Source organism: Natator depressus, chromosome 4 (assembly GCF_965152275.1).
Source record: "Natator depressus isolate rNatDep1 chromosome 4, rNatDep2.hap1, whole genome shotgun sequence".
Lineage (NCBI taxonomy): Eukaryota > Metazoa > Chordata > Testudines > Cheloniidae > Natator > Natator depressus.
Window position 1 is genome coordinate 131492960 of NC_134237.1, and position 26289 is coordinate 131519248.

Here is a 26289-nt window from a genome sequence, read left to right on the forward strand (position 1 = left end):
TGTAGATTATTTTATAAAATGCTTTGCAGATTTAAAAAAAAATCTAGTTTTGAAGTTGAAAAGCATGATAAAAGTGCAAGGAACTTTCCTTTTTTTTTTGTTTGTTTTTATTTCCCTAATTTCAGTACATGTTTCTGGATCTCAACCAACACAGTAATGCATGGACATTCTCAGCTAAATAAATACTAGGACTCTACTGGTAGAAGTGGCCAAGCCAAACAAAATTAAACATTCCCAAAATGTAAAATTAACATTACCTTCAAATATTTTCATTTCTTCTTCTAGCCTCATGGTTTAGAAGTGATATTTAGAGAGGCTGCAGTTTTTTTAAATCTAGGAGCTAGCCATAGTTCTAGGAAGATCCCAAAATGTGAAATACATCATTAACAAATTTTAAAATAGCAATGAAATATTTTTATTTCAAGTTCCAATTACAGAAATACCAATATATAGATTCTTCCAAGAGAGAAAAAAATGAAAGATGTTCTACCCACTTATATAACAAAACCTCAAGGAATATCCTTCAGTCTCAACTCCTTAACTTATGGCATTCAACTTCCCTAAAATGCTTACGAAGAAAGATTTGTTTTGCAGCCTGCCCAGATGGATCAATGAATTCTGGCTCTGGCAAACTAAGGAGGGTAGCATGAATTCTAAGGTTGAGAATCCCCCACAAAAAACTCTGCCATCCACTTCCTGTTCATACCAAGTGAGCTTCAGCTAGAGTGTTGGTGGTAATACTGGTGTGGGGAGAGAGGCTCTCCAATCAAGTAACCAGGTGCTAAACTATTTAGATCTTTATACTGTGGTTTAAGAGCAGCATCTTGAAATTCACTCCAGAACATTTATCAAAAGTTTTGAATTACTGAGCCTGGTACAATTTGGAATTTTTCATTATTACGTTAAACCTCTCCCAGCTTTTACACAGTTATGTTTGAACCATATAAGTGCTACTGGCTTCTTCCTGCCTCGGCACCCAAACATTGCTATTGTTTGACTTTGTTTTATTTTATAATACAGTAGTTACCACGTAGTTTGCTTCAGGATTTTTTTTTTTTTTCGGATGAAAGGGCATTGTTGCATAAAAATCACTTCAGTCTGATCTTTTTTTTCCCTACCGTCACAAGTTACACTTAAAATTACTTTAAATAAAAAAAATCAGAGAAAAAAAAACTCTATTTTTTTCAGTTTCTTTATTTGTATGTACGGGCCTTTCACATACCAAAAAGGGAGAAAAAATAATAAATATACGGCTAAAAATATCCCCACAAAAATGGCACGTGGCTGCAGGGCATGTTCGTATCAAGCTGATTGAAAAATGCAGAAAAAACCCCCATGAGATGTGTTTGTTGAAATTAAGGAAAAATATTTAGCAAACAACTTCTCACGAAACTTAAACAATTACAAAAATTGATAAACTTTAATGCAGTATCTGAAACCATTTGTAACTAATCAGTTTTCAAAATGGACTGTGTCACATTAGAAGGGTCTGTGAATGGTCAAACTATTTGGAGTATAAACATATTTTAAAGCAATTTTATCATGTCAATATACAGTAGACACATCACTTTCTGTCTCTGGCACTTAAATATGATAATGAACTCACTTGTTTTCCAATATACATATTTGTCTCCTATTTCTTTGAATGTGGGACCTGTTAACGTGTTTATACAGAAAATTGGGTGAAATAACTCTCTATTGACCCACCTACTCCCATTTGTGTGGATTCAAAACTAGAACTTCCCCACAGTTGTCAGGTTCAACAAAGCCATAAAGCAAATTTCAGCTGAAACAGCACAGGGTTTTCAGATTTCAAGCTGAAATCAGATGAAACCACAGTTTCACACAATTTCTTCCCAACACACCACCCATGGTGAAACGACTAGTGAGCTAGAACAGAATTTCACCCAGCCTGTTTTATCTGGTTTCACATTTCAATGAGAAAGGTAAAAGGTGTTGAGTCCAGGGTGGAATGTTTTAAATTTTAAATCATGATTTAACTTGATTTAAGTAACCCATGTTAATCTTGTTTGGCATTTGTACTTTCTAGTTATTTTCCTAAAGAAAGGTTGATTTTTATTGGTTGGTAATAATTAAAACGTTGTTATACAGCTAGATCTAGCCTTTACATTGAATTTGGTACTTATTTTTGCTAACTGGGAGGACACACTAGATCTAAACACATTTATTTAAGCAATTATATAGATTAATATATATTTATTCAGTTCTTATTTTTTATGTATTTATTGTGTTAGAAAATGGTGAATGATGTATTTCTTATTTACTAGAGGATTAATTTTTTACTCATGATTTGTGTCAAGCTCGATTTGGATGGAAATTAGAATTTGATTTAAAATGCTGCTAAACGCATTTAAATCTATTTCTATCTGCTAAATAAAATTACTTTAAATGTGCTAGATATAAGAAAAAAGTAAGTTTATCAAAACATGTTTTACATTTAAAACAAACAGGTTTATTAAACAAAGGAAGTGAATTGAACTCAATTTTTGGTCATCATGTCCTTCAAGACCTTAGAACTAGTAGATCTCATCCTCTCACACCTTGCTTTTATTCATAAGTTAGAAGAGGAAAACAAGCTTTTCTGCTTTTTCAACTCCCAATTAGTTTCTTGACGTTGAATGAATTAATCATTGAACTGAACTCGATAAATAAACTGAAATGAAGAAAATATTCTCTCTCAAACTATCAAAGCTGGTATAGCACTTCAACAAACTCTGATTCTGGGTGCTTAGCCAACATCTTCAACCAGTTCAGTGGTCTGACTTTCTTTAAAAGCTTGGCAGCAAATATGTACTGTTTAACTTAAAACAAAAGTTTAAATTTTAATAGATTAGAATAAGTTTAAATAAAGACAGTATATGTGTTGTCTAGAGTTAAAGTTTAAATAGGATTATTTTAAAAAAAGAAAATGTACTTAGTTTTAAAAATACAAGTTTTATGGGTTTTTTTTAAATCATTTATTTTTATCCACCCTGGCTGATTGACCAAGTATGTGGTAAGCTAAACATTGGTTTCTCTTGCTATATTGGCCACTAATTGTTAATGAGACACTTCTGAAAAGATTCCTGCTTGAGCCAAGTCAATGTCTTGTACTTTGGCACATGAGTTACATTCCTCAGACTGCATCTTAGAAAGATATGGGCTGTAGCTTACTGATGCAATTTAAGTCAGTAAGTATGTAGTGTGAAAGAGGGTGAAGGAGGTAGCTAATATGACCCTATATAAGTTATTATAATACTTACTGTGGTATTAATTATATCGAAGCTTCTCTTATGAATATTTGTTTTAAAATATGAAGTTAGGGAGGAAATTACCTCTACAGTACCACCACACCATCTAAGAAAAGAGAATGTAAATCACTGAAAGACAAAATTATGTTTTTGAAGCTTTATGAAAGATCTTGGGGAGAAAAAATCTAGGATTTATAAAATAATAAAGAGCAGAAAACCAAGGTTAGGAAAATGATTTCATTTTAGGATTCTGAAGATATAAACCACTTCAACTTTGTCTTGTGCTGACCAATATCAACAGAAACTATTGTTTTATTGTATTTCATTAAAAGTTGTCCATTTTTTCTCAGCATAATTTATATTTTTAGTTGATGGCTCTCCTTCAGTATCTATGAGATAAAAGCTTTTATGTAGCACATACACACAAACAAAGTTTCCGGTATGAATAATTTCAATCTCATTCATGGCAGAAACAAAACAAACAATTACTCAGAAGAAGTTTTGTACCCAAGAATACAGATCAGCAAACCATCTCATGTCCTGGAGGATGTTACACAAGCGATCTACAGATTCTAAAGGAAGTGTGCCGCAGAAGTTACTCCTCACTGAAGAAAGAGGATGAAATTCTATGAAGCCAATTTTATGTTTCCCTCCATGAAAACTAGAACAGAACCAGATTTAATTGTATATGTTTAATCTGGCTTTTTGGGTACATTATTCTGCTACAATATCTCCACACCAATAAGTACCTTTGTATTAAGCCAATTGTAGAAATTACTTAACAGTAAAAAAGTAAATCTATTAAAAAAATCCTCATTGTCTCATCAGTAGTGAAGTATTTGTCCTGTAGATTAAAACATTAATTTAGACCTTTAAATAAAGTGAGTTTTGATTGTTGGTAATACAGCTCCCTAAATTGTTTTGATTAATGTAGAATATTGGAATGATGGTCTTATAAATCACTTAACTCTTAACTGCATCTTACAAATCCCTTAGCTCTTCTGTGTTGGTTTTGCAGATGGGAAACTTGATTGGGACTCAGAATAAGTGGATTCAATTCCCAGCTCAGCCACACACTTCCTGTGTCACCTTGGAGAAGTCACTAATTTACCCTATGTTTCAGTTTTCCATTTGTAAAATTCCAGTAGTACTTTCTGCAACTCACAGGGGTCAAATATGAAGATAAAAATCTATTCATGGTTGAGATGTGCCAATACTATGGCAATGATGGCACATACATGAGTACAGATTCATAGGCTGCAAGGCTAACATGCACCATTTTGATCATCTAATCCGATGTCCTGTAGAACGCTGGCCAGAGAACTTCCCCAAAATAATTCCTAGAGCATTTCTTTTAGAAAAACATTGAATCCTGGTTTTAAAATGGTCAGTGACGGAGAATCAACCACAACCCTTTGTAAGTTGTCCGAGTAAGTTGTTAGTTAACCTCAGTATCAAAAATATAGGCCTAATTTCCAGTCTGAATCTGTATAGCTGCAACTTCCAGCCATTAAATCATGTTATACCTTTCTTTGCCACATTGAAGAATCCATTATTAAATATTTTTCCCCAGGTTCGTACTTATAGACTACATTGAAGTCACCACTTAATCGGCTCTTTGCTAAACTAAATAGATTGAGCTCCTTGAGTCTATCACTATAAGGCATCTTTTCTATTCTTTAAACATTCTTGTGGCTTTTCTCTGAAACCTCTCCTATTTATCAGCATCCTTCTTGAATTGTGGGCACCAGAACTGGACACAGGATTCCAGCAGTGGACAGACTAGTGCCAAATACAGAGTTAAAATTACCTCTCTGCTTCTACCTAAGATTTCCCTTTTTATGCATCTCAGGATCATGTTAGCTCTTTTGGCCACAGCATCACACTGAGAGCTCATGTTCAGCGGCTTATCTATCACAACTCCCAAACCTTTTTCAGAGTCACTATTTTCCAGGCTAGAGTCTCCCATCCCATAAGTAGGGCCTATATTCTTTGTTCCTAGATGTATACATTTAGCTGTAGTAAAATGCATATTGTTTGCTTTCACGCAGTTTATCAAGCAATCCAGATAGTTCTGAATCAGTGATGTGTCCTCTTCATTATTTACCACTCCTCCAATTTTGGTGTCATCTGCAAACATTATCAGTGATGATTTTATATTTTCTTCCTGGTCATTGAAAAAGCTGGTAAAGAGCACAGGGCCAAGAACCAATCCCTGTGGAATCCCACTAGAAACAGACCCACTCGGTGATGATTCCCCTCTACAGTTACATTCTGAGGTAGTCAATTTTCTGAGCAATCCAGTCCCCCAGTGTCTCAACAGACCCATGTAGTCCAAAACTTTGCAGAACCAAACTCAGCTAGACAACTGTAACAATGCAGCAATTGCAAGTGATCAATTTTTCCTGAGAACTTGATTGAAATGTGAGAATCAAGTGTCCAAAGAATGCCCTGTCCTTGTCCAATCATTTAAAATATTGTGGATGGAGATTTCTATTTATCTGGAAACATCAGCTGTTACCCTAGTCAATCTATCATATTTAAATGTACAAGTATGTCCTTTGTTGCCACAAATCAAGGTAACATTCACGGGCACTTTGCCAATTCTAAAGGAACATATCAGATACATAGGGCATTAATGAAGATGCATTTTACCTTACATACCACAGTATGGACCTCATCCTGCTCCACTGATGCCAATGGGAGTTTTCCATTGACTTCAGTGGCAGAAGAATCAGAGCCTGTGAGATGCAGTATATATGGTGAAGAAGCCATATAACATATCCTGAAGTAGGACTGCCTCTAAGTCAATTAAAGGTCCTCCTGTTTTTTTATTTGCTGATTTACATTCCCTTCTTATCACACACTTTATTTTAGTAACTCTGTAGGCTTGTTGAATAATGTTTCCATAATGTATTTTTCCAGTGGACTGGCTTCCTAAAGTGTACCTCGCCTTAGAAAACTTCCCTTATCAACTTTTCTAAAACAATGATTTTCATCAGTGTTGTATTTGCAAGATGTGTATTCTCATCTGTTGAAATCCTTGGGTTACCACCAGAAAAAGAAAAAGAAAAAGAAAAAGAAAAAGAAAAAGAAAAAGAAAAAGAAAAAGAAAAAGAAAAAGAAAAAGAAAAAGAAAAAGAAAAAGAAAAAGAAAAGGTCTATGCTCTGCAAATGAAGATACGATGGCTAATGAGACAAATAAACTATATTATATATAGTTTATCACTTAAATAAAAGCAACAGAAAAATATGATGGGAAGGACCAAGTTTCACTTATATCTGCCCCCTTAAATCACAACTGAGCGTATGCGACACATTCACCTGATCCCAGAGACAGATCTCTGCTTAATACTCCAGAAGAAACAAGAAAATACTTCCTAACACCAGCATTAAACCGTTGAATCCCATGCATGTGATCAACGATCACCATAGTTAATCTGCAACATAACTTTATCATTTATTGGCTTTTACCTAGAACACTCTAAATGGCTTTAAGGGCCCATTACTTGAATACTATCTGTCCATGTGATAATGATGTATTTATGAAGTAATGAGCATAAATTACAGCACTCTAAGTCCCCCTCAGTTTAAAAAGAAGGAAAGTTAAGGCAGGGTTCTCTCTCAGGAGGCCTAGACTTTGCAGCTTACTCCCCATCTGGTTTGAAATAGCCTGAATCCATGGGCTTTAAGGGCACACTGCAAAGCCCCCTGTTCTCCCTGACTTTTGGAGAGGCAGAGTACAATGAAGACTGAGGACTGATGGCAATGAGGTGTATTTCTCCCTTGTTTTTTGTCCAAACTTTGCCTGATCGTGTTCTGTTAGCACTCTCATTGAAGTGCATAATTAGTCATTTTTAAACAGTACAAATTATTCTCACATGAATATCAAATTCCTATATACCCTAAACAAAAGTCTGAAGATTATTCTCAATCTTCATACCACAGGATTGAGTCGTCTTTATTTTTCCAACTGTCTGTAACCCCTTCCATCATTTGAATGCCTCATTGCACACACAACACAAACCCAGCAACAAAGAATTTCCATAGCAACTGTTGAAACAGACTGCAGCTCAGCAATTCATATCATGTCTTCTTAACATTTTATGTTCTTTCATCCATTCCTTAATTTGCTTAGTTGTGTTTTCCTATCTACATTGGTCTGCAGACTCTAAAAACAATCAAATATACATTGCTCATTAAAGGTCGAATAAAATTAAATTATTTTCTTAAAGACAAGTGGGACTATTACTGTTCAGGGTTAAATGAAGTAGTTTCAGTGTTCACAAATGTCTGAAAGGAATAAACAGTTCTTCAAAATATATTTAAAGCAACCCCCTACCCCCATAGAAATTCTAAGTTTCACTCTTCAAAAGTAAATATTTCTAAGAATGTATCTGATATTTATATTAATATTTCCAAGAGTAATGATAAGAGAAAATATATATTACTGTGAAATTTGTAGAGTATACTGTATCAGAAAAAATATAGGAAAGAAAAACTTTTCCAATTTAGGAAATATAGTACCAGAGCAGATTTACAAGCTGGAATCAAGGCAAATTCAAAACTTCTTTCTCCTAGAAGCAATTTAAGCTGGGTGCTATCTTGTAGACTTTTGTTAGATTTTGGTTTTCTGCAATGGCTTCTATGAATTAAGTAGCATTTTAACTTATCTCTAACATCTGGTGTACTACAGCCAACATTAATTCACCCCAGCAATACTGACTAGCCCACAACAACATTCTTTGAAATAATCAAACAAACAGTTGCTAAGCTCTCAACATCAAGCACCATGGAAAATGTGCTGATCACAATACTCTCTGAAGCGTGTTTTGTATATTGTAGGTGCAAACTTCGCAGTTTTTTAGGACCACAATGGTAGAGTTGACTACATGGACCAAAATCTGATCTGAAAGCCATGTAAATACAAAGTAATGTCACTGACATTGACAATTGACAATACAAAGTCAATAGATTTACTCAGGATATACAAGGGTATGATGAAGTGGAATGTGACCCAGTGTTGATATTATGTTTATTCATACAAGAGGACACAGGTCATATCATAGAATCATAGAATATCAGGGTTGGAAGAGACCTCAGGAGGTCATCTAGTCCAGCCCCCTGCTCAAAGCAGGACCAATCTCCAACTAAATCATCCCAGCCAGGGCTTTGTCAAGCCTGACCTTAAAAACTTCTAAGGAAGGAGATTCCACCACCTCCCTAGGTAACGCATTCCAGTGTTTCACCACCCTCCTAGTGAAAAAGTTTTTCCTAATATCCAACCTAAACCTCCCACACTGCAACTTGAGACCATTACTCCTTGTTCTGTCATCAGCTACCACTGAGAACAGTCTAGATCCATCCTCTTTGGAACCCCCTTTCAGGTAATTGAAAGCAGCTATCAAATCCCCCCTCATTCTTCTCTTCCGCAGACTAAACAATCCCAGTTCCCTCAGCCTCTCCTCATAACTCATGTGTTCCAGTCCCCTAATCATTTTTGTTCCCCTCCGCTGGACTCTTTCCAATTTTTCCATATCCTTCTTGTAGTGTGGGGCCCAAAACTGGACATAGTACTCCAGATGAGCCTCACCAATGTTGAATACAGGGGAACGATCACGTCCCTCGATCTGCTGGCAATGCCCCTACTTATACATCCCAAAATGCCACTGGCCTTCTTGGCAACAACGGTACACTGTTGACTCATATCCAGCTGCTCGTCAACTGTAACCCGTAGGTCCTTTTCTGCAGAACTGCTGCCTAGCCATTCGGTCCCTAGTCTGTAGCAGTGCATGAGACTCTTCTGTCCTAAGTGCAGGACTCTGCACTTGTCCTTGTTGAACCTCATCAGATTTCTTTTGGCCCAATCCTCCAATTTGTCTAGGGCCCTCTGTATCCTATCCCTACCCTCCAGCATATCTACCTCTCCTCCCAGTTTAGTGTCATCTGCAAACTTGCTGAGGGTGCAATCCACACCATTCTCCAGATCATTTATGAAGATATTGAACAAAACTGGCCTGAGGACCGACCCTAGGGGCACTCCACTTGATACCGGCTGCCAACTAGACATGGAGCCATTGATCACTACCCGCTGAGCCCAACAATCTAGCCAGCTTTCTATCCACCTTATAGTCCATTCATCCAGCCCATACTTCTTTAACTTGCTGGCAAGAATACTGTGGGAGACAGTGTCAAAAGCTTTGCTAAAGTCAAGGAACAACACGTCCACTGCTTTCCCTTCATCCGCAGAACCAGTTATCTCGTCATAGAAGGCAATTAGATTTGTCAGGCATGACTTGCCCTTGGTGAATCCATGCTGACTGGTCCTGATCACCTTCCTCTCCTCCAAATGCTTCAGAATGGATTCCTTGAGGACCTGCTCCATGATTTTTCCAGGGACTGAGGTGAGGCTGACTGGCCTGTAGTTCCCAGGATCCTCCTTCTTCCCTTTTTTAAAGATGGGCACTACATTAGCCTTTTTCCAGTCACCCCTTCTGGCCTTAAGCTATGAATTTGGCTCAAGGAACATGATCAGAAATTATTAGAAATATAGATAGTTGGATTTGTGATAACAGGGAGAACAGCATGGTAAATTGAGAAGGTTGTATATCTCACAAGACAGGTAGACACAAGTGTGCAGTGCTGGGGAGCAGACAGTGGTCATGATACATGTCGATACCCATGACACATGGAGAGGAAGGAGAGAAGTCCTGGAGACCAAATTTAGGCTACTAAGTAAGAGTTTAAAGTCCCAGACCACCATGGCAGCATTCTTGGAAATACTTCCAGTTTCACGCGTGGGTCAGAAAGACAGGCAGAACTGAAAGGTCTCAATGAGAGGATGAGATGATAGTATAAGAAGGAGGGTTTTAGGTTTATTAGGAACTGGAGGAACCTTCTGGAAAAGGAGGAGCCTGTACAGGAAGGATGGGCTCCACCTAGACAAAAATTAAATCAGACTGCTGACATGTAAAATTGAAAAGATTGTAGAGAATTTTTTAAACTAAGGGCAGTGGGATACCTGACAGGTGTGGAGAAGCACAATTTGGGGAGAGACATCCCTTAGGGATGAATTTATTAAAGGAGGATCTCAAAGTCCTACTAAAGAGGATAGGAAAGAAGTTGGTAAAATACAGGTCGGAGCTAGTCAGGAACAGTCAAATGTAAGAGTTTAATTTAAATAATGACACATGAAGGCAAGCAATTCCATATTCACAAAATGTACAAGCGCTTATATACAAATGCTAGAAGTATAAATACTAAAATGAATTAACTAAAATTTCTGGTATTAAATGAAGATGTTGATATAGTAGGCATTGTGGAAACTTGGTGGAATGATGATAATCAGTGGGATACAGTAATACCAGGGTACAAAATGTATAGGAATGACAGGAAAGGTTGCACTGGTGGGAGACTGGCACTATATGTGAAAGAAAGCATAGTGTAAAATAAAGTGAAAATCGTAAATGAATCAAACTGTACCATACAATTTATATGAATAGAAATGCCCAGCATAAACAATAAGAGCATAGCAGTAGGAATATACTATTGACCACCTTAGCAGGATGGTAACAGTGATTGTGAAATGCTCAGGGAGATTACAGAGGCTATGAAGGCAGAAAATACAATAATGGGGGATTTCAACTATGCTCATATTGACTGGGTATATGTCACCTGAGGAAGAGATGCTGAGACAAAATTTCTAGAAACCATAAATGATTGCTACTTTGTGCAGCTTCTCCTGGAACCCACCAGGGGAGAGGCAATTCTTGGTTTAATCCTAAATGGATCACAGGATCTGTTCTAAGAGAATATTGCTGAACTTCTTGGTAAAAGTGACCAAAATGTAATTACATTTAACATCCTTGTGGGGGGAAAATGCCAGAGAAACCAACCATAGTAGCATTTAACTTCAAAAAGGGGACCAAAATGAGGAGGCTAATTAAACAGAAATTTAAAAAAACAGTCACAAGAGTGACATAGCTGTAAACTGCATGGAGATTATTTAAAAACACTATAACAAAGGCTCAAATTAAATGTATAGCCCAAATAATAAAAAAGTAAGAATTAAAAAAACGCCACTGTGGCTAAACAGCAGAATAAAAGAGGGCATTCAAGACAAAAATATATCATTTAAAAATTGGAAGTCAAATAAGGAAACAAAGGGTAGGAATAAATGGTCACTTTTCACAACAGAGAGAGGTAAATAGTGGATCTGTACTGGGGCCACTGCTGTTCAACATATTCATAAATGATCTAGAAAAACTGGTGAGCAGTGAGGTGCCAAAATTTGCAGATACTAAATTACTCAAAATAGTTGAGTGAAGCTGACTGTGAAGAGATAAAAAGGGATCTCACTAAACTGGGTGACTGGGCAACAACATGGCAGATGAAATTCAATGTTGATAAAGGAATGCACATTGGAAAAAATAATCCCAACTAAACGTACAAAATAAATTAGCTGTTAATCCTCAAGGAAGAGATCTTGAAGTCATTGTGGAGAGTTCTCTGAAAACATCCATTCAGTGTGCAGCAGCAGTCAAAATAGCTAACAGAGAGTTAGGAACCATTAGCAAAGGGACAGATAACACAGAAAACATCATAATGCCACTATATAAATACATGGTATACCCACACCTTGAATACTGTGTGCAATTCTAATTTTCCCATCTCAGGAAAGATATTTTAGAACTGGAAAAGTTACAGAGGAAGGCAACAAAAATTATAAGGGGTATGGAACAGCTTCTGTAAAAAAAGGGCTCGGACTGATCAGCTCAGAAAAGAGACGACTGAGGAGGGGAGATGATCGAAGTCTATAAAATCATGAGTGGTGTGGAGAAAATGGCGAGGGAAGAGCTATTTACCCCTTCACATAACACAAGAACGAACGGTCACTCAATGAAATTAATAGACAGCAGCCTTTAAACAAACAAACAAAAGGAAGTACTTCTTCACACATAATCAGCCTGTGAAGGCCAAAAAATAACTGGGTTCAAAACAGAAATACCTATGTTCATGGAAGATGGTTCCATCAAAGGGTAATAGCTAAGATGGTCAGGGACATAGTCTCATGTGTCCGTAAACCTTCAACTATCAGAAGCTGGGACTGGACAACAGGGGATGGATCACTCAAAATTTCAATTTTGTTCATTCTCTCTGAAGCATCTGGCACTGGCCACCGCCAGAAGACAGGATACTGGACTAGATGGACCATTGGCCTGACCCAGTATGGATATTCTAATGTTCTTATCAAAACAGTCACTACTACAGTCTCAGATCTGTAGCCGCAATTGCAGCCCACGGTTCTGGCAAGTTGATCTTTGTAAAACAGTGAATTTACAAAAACTCTCAAGTAGCCTCTCCACCATTTGCCTGTCGTTTTGCTTCCCCTGTTGTGGGGGCCTTGGGCATACATGCAATGATACAGAACTTGTTCATAAATTGTAAATTTCTCACACCATGCTGTAGTTGGCTAACCACTACTATGTTGCAAAGAATTTGAGAGCCATACTGTTACATTTTGTTTAAAAGTTTTATACAAGTCTAGTATGCATACAAATATTCCCATAAATGTTTTTTTGTAATTTCATTTCAACACTTTTATTTGAATTTCACATTGTGTTACAAACATTTGAGAGCAAACACTGAAACAATATGGCAGCATATGAGAAGCAGAAAGTGAAAAATTTGTGCTCAGCTTGCGTGGGGAAAAAGGAGAAAGTACCTATGTGATAAACAGGTAGCAAACCTGTGTATTCCAAGATGGAGTTTTCAGTGGTAATCAGATGATAGACAATGTGGAAGGTAAGTTAGATTGTTACCATGGTTTTAGTTATTGTTGGCATGACAACCAAGATGAAAAATCTAATATAAAGTGACACAAAGAAGATAAGTGACTTGTTCAAGGCTACATGGTGGACTTTGGAAGAGCTCGAACTAGAGTTCAGGAAATCCTAGCTCTGAACTGTTACTGAATTCATAGACCATATTTCCTTTCAGAATTTTATATGCACAAAAGTTACAAGAATCGTTCTGATGCTCCCAGAATTTGTATTTATTTATTTGTAGTTATGCTTGTTAGTTTTTGTGAGTTTGTCTCATGGAATAAAATATTTTAGTTGAGAGAAATAGTTGTGAATTGAAATTACCTTTGTTATAGTTGGCATGTATGTACAGCAGAGTTGATATAGGCTTCTTATCCATGGGTGGCTTCTAACACGTGCTGACTACTGTGCGCTTGATGTGAAAGGTAAAAATAATAATCGTACTTCTGTGTAAAGTAGGCAGCTTCTGGAGATGTCCATACACACACACCCACACACTGTGTATGTTCAGCAATTGAGACTCAGTGGTAGTTATCTTTGTTCGTAAAGTCAGCAATTCTTTTAAGGGTGTCACAAAATATGTACTTAAAGTTTTATCTTCTTAGGGTTTTTTTTCTGCCCAAAAATATGGACAGCTGTTCTCTGCATATACTATATGCCTGGCATAGTGGGGTGTTTTGTTTACCATGCATGTGCTGACCTCTGTGAATGTGGTCACTTGAAAGCTCCTATTGCACTGTGTTACCATTTATGACTTGTGTAGAGGTCATGAAATGTTGGGCTAATTTGGTAGTACCTTCACAGACAAAGGTTATGGAGTGTTTTAATCCATACAATTTTTGTCCTGGTTTCATTTTTAATCTGGTATTAAAAGCAACATGAAAATGGATTTAGAATGTCTGATACAGAAGCTTTTTTGCTGCCAGTGTTAAAATGAAGTGAGTTAACAATAAAATCATAGAATATCAGGGTTGGAAGGGACCTTAAGAGGTCATCTAGTCCAACCCCCTGCTCAAAGCAGGACCAATCCCCAACTAAATCATCCCAGCCACGGCTTTGTCAATAAAGTAATAAAATAACTAATAAAATAATTATTAGTATGCATGGTCCTGCTGGTGAGGGACGTAGCTGCCGTCAGCACTCTACAGTTATATCTGTAGTCCATTTTTCTGTTAAACTCGGCCTTGAGTGATTTAACTTTTCCACAAAAAAATACAGGGTATCTCCCAAGTTATCATCACTTGTCCTTGGAAGATAAGAGATGACCCCTTCTTCGTACATGGTTATTTTCTTAAATATTCTCATCGTATCATTCCTAAAAGTGAAATAATAAAACTGAAAGTTAAAGATGTTAAGTTGGACGGTTGAATAACTGCATTTATACTAGCTGTCTATATAGACTGAATATATGTAATGAAACCATCTTTATATAGAGAGTGTCACTCTGCAACTACATTCAGTCTGGTTTCTGGTCTCTCCACTCCAGCTAAATAGCTGTGACTAAGAGATCTCAAACGGTCTCTTCCTGGTCCACTTGCAAGTCTTCTATTTTCTCCTCCCTTGATCCTTTGGCACTTTTGACACCATCAACCTTGTTAAAATCTTGTACTCCATTGGCCTTTGTGACTCTGTCCTTTTCTGGTTCTCCTCCTACCCCTCTGGCCTTCAATGTCTTATTTGGTGGCTCCTCCTCTTCTTACCTCTCTTTCAGTAGATGTGCCCCCTCTCCCCCCTGAAGCTCTGATCATGGCCCTCTGCTTTTCTCTTTACAACCTCTCTCTAGAAACTGGTACTCAAAAGTATGGCTTCAAATATCTTGATGCAGATACCTCTCAACTCTCTGCTAAAGATTTACCTCCCTCCAACCAATCCTACATATTAGCCTGCCCTACTGACATGTGCCCTGTCTTTGCCTTTCAGTTAAAAAGAGGTGCACTCTGAATCCTCTTGAAGCTTTCCTCTATGATATACAGTGCCTGACATTGGTTGCTCACAGAAATCCTCTGTCGCAAAAGGAGCAGTGTACCCCAGTTTACCAGTTTTACTTTAAACCACTCCCCTCTATAACATGCATCACTTGTAATGAAATAACAGAAGGCTTATTTAAAACAGAATAGAAATTCCAAAGTGGTGGAAGCAAAAGGCTACAATACAAAACAAAATTATAAAACACAAACTAGGGTCTACACTTCTTAATAGTTACCTGTCTTACCTAATGAAGTAGGTTTTTCCTCCAAAGTTAAGTCTGTTGCAGAGCTGGCTGGCTTCAGAGGAATCAGAATCCAATCTTTCATGAAAAATATCCCTACTCTACAAGATATCTCCTCAGAGAATGGATACAGAGTGTCTCTCCTGACTCTGTTATACTGAAACAGTCGTTTATCTTTGTTCATAGACAGGAATCATCCCATCTGTTACAATGTTTCTTTTTTACCACCAAGTGGCTTTGGTTGTTCACATTTGTCACTGATGATTTTCCATTGACCATTCTGTGATGGGGCAATGGGATATAATAAAATCCTGCATTGCCTCACCGGCTGATCAGGGAGGGTTGGCCACTCCCTCATGCATAAACAGGCTGTCACTGAGAGTATGTCTACACTACAAAATTAGGTCGATCTTATAGAAGTCAATTTTTAGAAATCGATTGTATACAGTCAATTGTGTATGTCCACGCTAAGTGAATTAAGTAGACAGAGTGTGTCCACAGTACCGTGGCTAGCGTCAACTTTTGGAGCGTTGCACTGTGGGTAGCTATCCCACAGTTCCCGCAGTCTCCACTGCCCATTGGAATTCTGGGTTGAGCTCCCAATGCCTGATGGGGCAAAAACATTGTCATGGGTGGTTTGGGGTACATATCGTCAGTCGCCTCTCCCTCCGTGAAAGCAATGGCAGACAATCGTTTTGCGCCTTTTTTCCGTGCAGACACCATACTGCTGTCAGCAGATGGTGCAGTAGGACTGCTAACCATCGTCATCATCCACTGCTTCTGCTGCAACTCTGCTCTGCTGCTCTTGTCTCAATAGCGAATTTCTCCATGTTGTCTGTCATGTGCTCCCGGATACTTGTGTTCTTCCTTGGGAAATATGCGCTGTGCTAAACATCATCCTCCATCGCTTCCGCTGCAACTCTGCTCTCCTGGTGCCATGAATCCACCTCGCAGGTCCTCTCATTGTTCTGTATAAATATCTATTCTCGTGGCATCTGTCGTCAGCCACCGCTTCTGCTGCAACTCTGTTCTCCTGCAGATGCCATGCCACAGCAAGCATGGAGCCCGCTCAACTCACCACTGCTGCAGTATGTGCAGAACCTTCAAAAGCAGGCGAGGAGGCAATGACAGCGCAATCATGATAGTGATGAAGACATGGACACAGACTTCTCTCAAAGCATGGGCCCTGGTAATTTGGACATCATGGTGGTAACGGGGCAGGTTCATCCTGTGGAATGCTGATTCTGGGGCCGGGAAACAAGCACAGACTGGTGGGACCGCATAGTGTTGCAGGTCTGCGATGATTTAGTGGCTGCAAAACTTTCGCATGCATAAGGGCACTTTCATGGAACTTTGTGACTTGCTTTCCCCCGCCCTGAAGCACAAGAATACCAAGATGAGAGCAGCCCTCACAGTTCACAAGTGAGTGGTGATAGCCCTCTGGAAGCTTGCAATGCCAGACAGCTACCGGTCAGTCAGGAATCATTTTGGAGTGGGTAAATCCACTGTGGGGGCTGCTGTGATCCAAGTAGCCAATGCAATCACTGAGCTGCTGCTATCAAGGGTCGTGACTCTGGGAAATGTGCAGGTCATAGTGAATGGTTTTACTGCAATGGGGTTCCCTAACTGTGGTGGGGTGAGAGACGGAACGCATATCCCTATCTTGGGACCGGACCACCTTGGCAGCCAGTACATAAACCACTGCAATGGTGCTGCACTGGTGGATCACAAGGGACATTTCACCAACATCAATGTGGGATGGCTGGGTATGGTGCATGATGCTCGCATCTTCAGGAACTCTGGTCTGTTTGAACAGCTGCAAGAAGGAACTTATTTCCCCGACCAGAAAATTCCCATTGGGGATGTTGAAATGCCTACAGTTATCATTGGGGACCCAGCCTACCCCTTAATGCCATGGCTCATGAAGCCGTACACAGGTACCCTGGACAGTAGTAAGGAACAGTTCAACTATAGGCTGAGCAAGTGCAGAATGGTGGTAGAATGTGCATTTTGACATTTAAAAGCATGCTGGCGCAGTTTACAAACTAGGTTAGACCTCATCGAAACCAGTATACCCATTGTTATTGCTGCTTGCTGTGTGCTCCACAATATCTGTGAGAGTAATAGGGAGATGTTTATGGTGGGGTGGGAGGCTGAGGCAAATCGCCTGGCAGCCGATTACGCACAGCCAGACACCAGGGCAATTAGAAGAGCACAGCTGGGTGCCCTGCGAATCAGAGAAGCTTTTAAAACCAGTTTCATGACTGGCCAGGCTATGGTATGACAGTTCAGTTTATTCTGTTTGTTTCTCCTTGATGAAAACCCACCCCTTTGGTTGACTCTACTTCCCTGTAAGCCAACTCCTCTCCGCCCTTCGATCACCGCTTGCAGAGGCAATAACGTCATTATTGTTTCAAAATCATGAATTCTTTATTAATTCATCAGACAAATAGGGGGGAAACTCACAAGGTAGCCCGGGAAGGGTGGGTGAGGAGGGAAGCACAGGGTGGGATGGTGGATGAGGGGAGGAGGGAAGGACAAGGCCACACTACAGTTCAAAACTTATTGAATACCAGCCTTCTGTTGCTTGGGAAGTCCTCTGGAGTGGAGTGGCTGGGTGCCTGTAGCCTCCCACCCCCCCGCATTCTTGGAGGAGGATATGGAGCTTGGGGAGGAGGGCGGGCAGTTATACAGGGGCTGCAGTGGCGGTCTGTGCTCCTGCTGCCTTTCTTGCAGCTCCACCAGATGCCTGGGCATGTCAGTTTGCGCCCCCCCTTAGACTCAGCATCGCATTCCTCCCTCCTCTCATCGCGTTCATTTAACACTTTCCTGGTCTCTGCCATTGTTTGCCTCCATGCGTTCTGCTGAGCTTTCAGTACGAAAGGACTGAATGAGCTCTGAGAACATTTTATTGCAAGTGTGGTTTTTTCACCTTCTAATCTGCGCTAGCCTCTGGGAGGGACATGATAGCGGGAGCGTAGAAACATTTGCAGCTGCGGGAGGAAAAAAGGGAGAGTAGTATTTAAAAAGATACATTTTAGAGAACAAAGGGAAGACTATTTCACACTGAATCAAGCGATTCACATTACATAGCACATGTGCTTTTGGTACAAGGTCGCATTTTGCCTCCGATATTGAGTGCCTGCCGGTTTGGTGCGAGACATCACACATGCTCGGCTAGGCAACAGAATTGGGCTTGCAGGAATGGAGTTCTGCCTGCATTGATTCTTCTCCCCATACAGCAATCAGATCCAGTGTCTCCCGTTCAGTCCATGCTGGAGCTCTTTTGTGATTCTGGGATTCCATGGTTACCTGCGCTGATGAGCTCTGCATGGTCACCTATGCTGATCAGCTCGCCATGCTGGCCAAACAGGAAATGAAATTCAAAAGTTCCTGGGGCTTTTCCTGTCTACCTGGCCAGTGCATCTGAGTGGAGAGTACTGTCCAGAGCGGTCATAATGGAGCACTCTGGGATAGCTCCCGGAGTGCAATACCATCGAATTGCATCCACACTACCCCAAATTCGACCCAGTGAGGTCAATTTTAGCACTATTCCCCTCACCGGGGAGGAGTACAGAAATCAATTTTAAGAGCCCTTAAGTCGACAAAACAGGCTTGGTCATATGGATGGGTGCAGGGTTAAATCAACCTAACACTGCTGAATTCAACCTAAACTCGTAGTGTAGACCAGGGCTGAGTCACTCCCTGGTGACTCCTTTTAACTTTAAGACCATAAGGGCATAAACTTGAATATAGTTACATTATGCCTTAAATATTTCCTATACACACATCACACCATGATTACAAACATTAGTATGTTGCAAGCTTTCACTAGAGACCACTTAAGCAAGATAGCAGTGAAAATCAAGACATTGCAACAACCTTCTCAGAGAACTGGTTGGTTCTTCATGGGGAGTCCACCACCAATCAGTTCTTCATCACAGACCCTCCTGCTTGCCTGCCCGGCTTTAACCTTCCACATTGTCAATGGTCCCTGATTAACCAATTCTGGACGGGGCAAGGCCTTTGTGCAGTCAACCAACATTGTGGTCTTCAAGACAATCCAAGCTGCAGCTGTGGCACAGATCAAACAATGATACATATTGTCAGGGAGTGCCTGCTAACTAAATTTAGCGGTGGGCTCCAAGAACTCCACTTGGCCACTGAGAACACTACTGCTTCGCTTAGCTAATATGCAAATGCTAAATAAATACTAGAGACTTTAGATACTAACTTTATGGGCAATTACTTTGTAAGCAATGTGTTTGATGTCATGAGTTTGTCAGGTATGAGACAAGAATAGTTTTCTAAGAGCAGGGGACCCTTTGCCAAGGGAGCTGTGTGTCAAAGATAAGGACTGTATTATTTTCTGTCTTACATAGCACTGAATACAATAGTTCTTAAGAAGCTTTAAAAAGACTGCAATGGAAAAAGATTATTTCTTCCTTCGGAGGACTGGATGGGAAAGGGAAATTTCACGTACACTTTTGCATGTGCCTTCTTGCTCGTCTTCCTTATTTGAGAAGCCACTGACCACATCAAGCTCAGGAGGGGGTAGAGTTATGCTTTTTAGTAGCCTCACACTTCCTGGGACAAGTCTAGCTTCTGCTTGTGATGGAAACAACAATGACTGATTTCATTACGCTCTACATCTTGCCATGACCAGCCAGTCCAAGTAAAAATATCACTTCACATCCTAAATTCTGGATCTCAGTCATGTCAGGGTAGTTAATGAAAGGAAAGAAAGTGATTCGTTGTGGTGTCATAAGTCCTCTGTGCGACTCAGTAATTGCCTGCCAAGAAGACACACATGGGAAAGGTTTGTGGGCTGGAGTGGGCATACTAAAAGGAATCCTTCACAGTCACACACACAAACACACTGATTGACTTTTAATTCTCTTCCTCGATTATGAACTTGCTCCCATAAAGGTCATTTGGCAGATATTTTAGTTTTTCTATCAGCACTTAAAATATACTATTTTTCTTGGGAGCAAACTTATCAGATTTATGAAGGGCTTATGGCATCTAAAACTCCTTCCCAATTTTAAAAGTCCCCTGTGCTATCCAGTCCTCATGTAATCTTAGTTGGCTAATTAAGCTTCTTTTTAAGCCAACTGATAGCCATTGCTTAATTTTCAAGTTTTGGAGGTTTCACAGCGCTGCCAGTGATTTCAGCTGACAAACCCCATGAACTTTTGGCACTACTGCTGGATCCATTCTATACCAAATTTAACAAAAAGGCAGAAACAGAATTTAATGTTAATTGATCCCAGGTGCTTTCTGGTCCTGCATTTGATGTCATGGATTTGGTGACAAACAATGGTGAATATATAAAGGAATCTTTTCTTCAAGATAGATCACATCCTTTATTAAAGGGGCAGCAGAAGAATGGATCTAAATAATTAATATCAACTCGTTCTTCTTTATCCTGAATATTATTGACACATTAAAATAATTCTAGAGAAACATTCTTCTTCTTTGCTGAAATCGTGCTGGTGAGATCCTAACATATTAAGATCTTCCAGATATTATTATTCTATTTCTAAATTATTGTTTCAACCAATTTACCAGATATAGATGTGAGACGTACTGGCCCCTAGTTCTCCAAATCACCCCTACAGACTTTTAAAAAATATAGGTACATTTCCTATCCTCCAATCTGCTGGTACAATACCTTTTTTTTAAATAAAGGATCACATACTTTTGCTTTCTAGCACAGCCACTTCATTCTTGATCTCCTTCAGAACTCTTGGATGTATATGGTCTGGGCCTGGTGACTTACTGCATCTCACATTTTTGACAACTTGTCTTCTGACATATCAATCTCATAGCACCTCCATCTTTATTTCCAGGAAAGAGCAAGTTTGGAGTAAGTATGTCTCCAACATCCTCCATGGTGAACACTGATGGAAGAAGTTGAACAACTAGTGTCTTTTCAGCAACAGATTTGCGAAATAAGAAAGAGTGAAGGGAAAGGCAGGAAGGGATGTCTCCCTGGCACAAATCCCACCTCTTTCCCCAAAGAAAAATGTAGCTATTTTAGGGTTTTGGGTGAAACACTACAGCATGTAGGTTGTTGATTAATCCCTTTCTCAGAACTATCACTCTTCCTGTGTGCTGCAAAGGAGAAACTGTTGAGGGTCATTTAGGCAGAGGTACTCTGAAGAAAAAGAAAGGCTGCTGCAAAGGCAATTGAAGTGTGGTTGTTATAGTTCTACCCTCACCACAGTCAGTCAGTAAGACAGTCATACAAAAAATATCTGCTGAAGACAAGAAATATCCCACAGTAGCTCTGGCAGAGATGGATAAAATGGAAAATAGCATATTGTTGGGGTGAATTCTGGTCTCATATTACTAAGACTTCATTAATTTTGTAACATACAGGACTGAACATTTGTTAGTATGCTATGAAGTATCACAATAAAACTCAGTTGTAATTGTAAAAATAAACAAAGATACATTTTGTGATGCAGTATCCTTGATATCTGTTTTATAATATCTGTGCATTTACTGTCTAAAGTGCAAGGATCATCTAGTCACTTGAGCAAATTAACAAGAGTCTAGTATATTTCTAAATGAAAATCACAACAAAGTCTGATATGTATCAGCAACATTGTCTCATCGGATGATGTTACATTTCCCCCTCGCCCCCAAATTAAAAACAAAACAAAAACAGCTGTTAGAGTTAGTGATCTACATAATTCACTCCTATCCCTCTGCTAATTTGGAAGCATAAAAATCAAAATTAATTTATATTCCCAAAATAAATCCAATGCTATTGAAACTAAATATAGAAGCTACTTTTAAAAATGTAATATCTTTTAAGACTAGCATTTTAGTTTAGACAATCCAAAATGAATATAGGATTTGACAATATCTTAAACTTCTTTTCTAGAAGCAAGTAAAACAGTACTCCAGGCTGAATCTTTTAAAATTCAAGTGCCTGATAAAACAACTAAGAAGAAAACTGTCAACTGTGGATAGCGAGCTAAACAATGAGGCCACAGTGCAGATGTAGAATTGAAGAATCACATTTCAGATACATAAAATTAACTTAATTGAAAATGAGAAGTTGCCTATACTTTTATTTTACTTATTTCATAATTGTCAAGTTGTTTTTTTTCTCAAGGATTTATTTCTAATAAAATACAGGTAGTAGTTTTATTTTAAAAACATTTTATAAACTTTAATCCTCAGTGCTTCAGCGAGAAATTATATTCACGATTCCACATCAGGGCAAATAAGGCACAAAGCAGTTAAGTAAATTGCCCTGGGTTACACAGGAGGACTCTATCATGGCCAAGATTAGGATTAAACAGTTCCGCATTTCCAGTCCTGTGCATACACTCTAGATCATCCTTCTTTCACACTTCTGTTCTTGAAGTCATACTTTATATAAAGTGCATACTGTAGAAAGTTTCAAAGCAGTGTTAGAATACTGCTGAATACCTGAATGTCTAAAACATTACTGATAAAGAAAAAAGTGCAACATAAAGGGGCAATTTAGAGGGATAAATCTGTTTAAAATAAAATACATCTAGATTCACTGGGATAAAGCTCTATATATTCATAAACATCTGTAAAAATAAACGTTTGACTTTTAAAAAATGTTAATTCATTTTAGATAACACAGTTTGGACAAGTTAGATATAAATCTCATTTGGCAAACTATACCCACTAAATACAGTGAGTATAACAGTCTCTCTGGGTATTTCTATGCGTTAGCACATCTGTAATGCTCCCTTCTATTCTGGGCACAAGAACATTACCAAAAATATATGGCCAAATTGGAGAAAGTTGAGTGAATAGCAAACAGAAATGACAGAAGATTGGAGGGATTTACTGATCAAAAAATGCTAGCTAGCTATATATTGGTATACAAATAAATAAAATGTACACACACCCACTTTCTCTAAAATTTCAGAGAGGGGAGGGAAGGCAAACACCAAAACACATCAAAGAGGAAGAAGAATGTTTTAGGATGATGCCCGCAGTATAATTATAAATAATGGGATGAAACTAAGGATGTGGAAATAGACATATGTTTTGGATAGTGACATTTATTAGAGACTATGGAAAAATCTTCCCTGGAAAGTGGCAGAAGCAACATCACTTGAGATATTTATGATTAAAATGGACAAACACAATTGAAAGAGTAGTTTAAGGAAAAATCCTGTGTTGGCAGGGAAAGGTCTTTTTCCACTCTATTTGCTAGGATCTCAAGACTTGTAGATCAAACATTTGCTACCCTACAGCAAAACTGAATACAAAAACTTTTAAGACCGAATTCCATTGCCTAAAGCATCAAATACGGAACAGTACTTTTTCCAAATGATTAGTTTCAGTCGGTCACTGGTTTATATCTGCTTTGCACAAATTTACCATTAGCATTCAAATCCATTTAAAAAATGTAACAATTAAAACAAAAGCATCTACACCATGTAAAATACAGAACTTCCTCTCTCCTACAGTTGCAAGAATGCTGCTATTGTAATCAAAGAAGAAAAATTAAAGATAAATATTTAATCTTGGCACTCCACTTTTGGAAAATTATATATATATATTTTAAATACCTAAGTAATTAGATTAAAACTAGTGAAATATGTGTTCTACCTGAAAATTGTATGGGTTTGGGCTTTTAAAATAATATATTTTTCCCATGGGTTATTTCTAGGGCTGTCGATTAATCGCACTTAACTCACGCAATTAACTCAAAAAAAGTAATTGTGATTTAAAAAATTAATCAGGATTTATTGCAGTTTTAATCGCACTGTTAAACGATAGAATAACAATTGAAATTTATTAACTATTTTCAAATATATTGATTTCAATTACAACACAGAATACAAAGTGTACAGTGCTAATTTTATATTATTAATTTGGATTACAAATAGTTGCACTGTAAAAATGGTAAACAAAAAAATTGTATTTTTCAATTCAACTCATGCAAGTACTGTAGTGCAATCTCTGTTGTGAAACTGTAACTTACAAAGGTAGATTTTTTTTGTTACATAACTGCACTCAAAAAACCAAAACAGCGTAAAACCTCAGAGCCTACAAGCTCACTCAGTCCTACTTCTTGTTCAGCCAATCACTAAGACAAGCAAGTTTGTTTACATTTACAGGAGATAATGCTGCCCACTTCTTGTTTACAATGTCATGAGAAAGTGAGAATAGGCATTCATATGGCACTTTCGTCACCAGCATTGCAATGTATTTACATGCCAGATATGCTAAAGATTTGTATGCCCCTTCATGCATCAGCAACCATGCCAGAGGACATGCTTCTATGCTGATGATGCTCATTAAAAAAAATAATGTGTTAAGTATATTTGTGACCGAACTCCTTGAGGGAGAACTGTGTGTCTCCTGCTCTGTTTCACCCACATTGACAAAACGCAAAGAAGGTACTAATGTGAGATTTCTAAATGTAGCTACAGCACTCAACCCAAGGTTTAAGAATCTGAAGTGCCTTCTAAAATCTGAGAGGGACAAGGTGTGGAGCATGCTGTCAGAAGTCTTAAAAGATCAACACAGTCATGCGGAAACTACAGAACCCGAACCACCAAAAAAGAAAATCAACTTTCTGCTGGTGCCATCTGACTTAGATGATGAAAATGAACAAGCGTTGGTCCATACTGCTTTGGATTGTTATTGAGCAGAACCCATCATCAGCATGGACGCATGTCCTCTGGAATGGTGGTTGAAGCATGAAGAGACATATGAATCTTTAGCACATATAGCACGTAAATATCTTGCAACACCAGCTACAACAGTGCCATGCAAATGCTTGTTCTTACTTTCAGGTGACATTGTAAAAAATGAGTGGGCAGCATTATCTCCTGCAAATGTAAACAAACTTGTTTCTCTGAGCGATTGGCTGAAAAAGAAGTAGGACTGAATGGACTTAGGCTCTAAAGTTTTACATTGTTTTGTTTTTGAATGCAGGATTTTTGTACATAATTATACATTTATAAGTTCAGCTTTCATGATAAAGAGATTGCACTACAGTACTTGTATTAGGTGAATTGAAAAATACTATTTCTTTTATTTTTTTACAGTGAAAATATTTGTAATAAAAATAAATATAAAGTGAGCACTGTACATTTTGTATTCTGTGTTGTAACTGAAATCAATATATTTGAAAATGTAGAAAACATCAAAAATATTTAAATAAATGGCATTCTATTATTGTTTAACAGTGTGACTAATCACATGATTAATCGTGATTGATTTTTTAAAATTGCTTGACAGCCCTACTTATTTCCCTTTAATAGAAAGTTTCATCACAGCAAGGATTAGTTTACAGGTCCAACCTTTGGTGTTTTAGGCAATTTTTTCAACTGCTTCCTCCTTCTATCCGTGCTCTCCATGGCAACACTTAGAGGAAACAAACACTTTTTGAGGTAACGTTGATTAGGTTGTTTTTTTTTTAATGTTCAAAACTATTCAGCAGTTTGAGTAAATCAATCGTGAATTATATCATACACTAATTGTTCTACAGGATGGCCACTTCAATAAGTGAATTGAGCTGTAGCTCACGAAAGCTTTTGCTCAAATAAATTGGTTAGTCTCTAGGGTGCCACAAGTACTCCTTTTCTTTTTGCAAATACAGACTAACATGGCTGTTACTCTGAAAAAAGTTATCAAGGTAGAAATCAGTGTCTCTCAAACTTCATTGCATGGTGACCCCCTTTTGACAACAAAATTACTACATGCCCCCAGTGCTCTGTGTTACTCTAGAATCAGTGCCGATGTTAGGGGTGACAAGCAGGGCAATTGCCCAGGCACCCCACAAAGCTAAGTTGCTCAGGCTTCAGTTTCAGCCCTGGGTGTCAAGGCTTCGGCTTTCAGCTTTGGGCCCCAGCGAGTCTATTGCTGGCCTTGGTGACCCCATTAAAACAAACTCATGACCCACTTTGGGTCATTTTGAGAACCACTGAGGTAGGTGGCTGTCAGTGAAAAGATAGCTACCACCTAAGACATAGTGAGTGTGTGAACCCAC

At 38.5% G+C, this 26289-nt stretch overlaps 1 protein-coding gene across 2 annotated transcripts in view; it reads right to left on the reverse strand.

The window, feature by feature from the left end:
• CTNNA2 (catenin alpha 2) overlaps positions 1-26289 on the reverse strand; it is a 775311-nt gene that overhangs the window by 700150 nt on the left and 48872 nt on the right. The window lies entirely within an intron of this gene.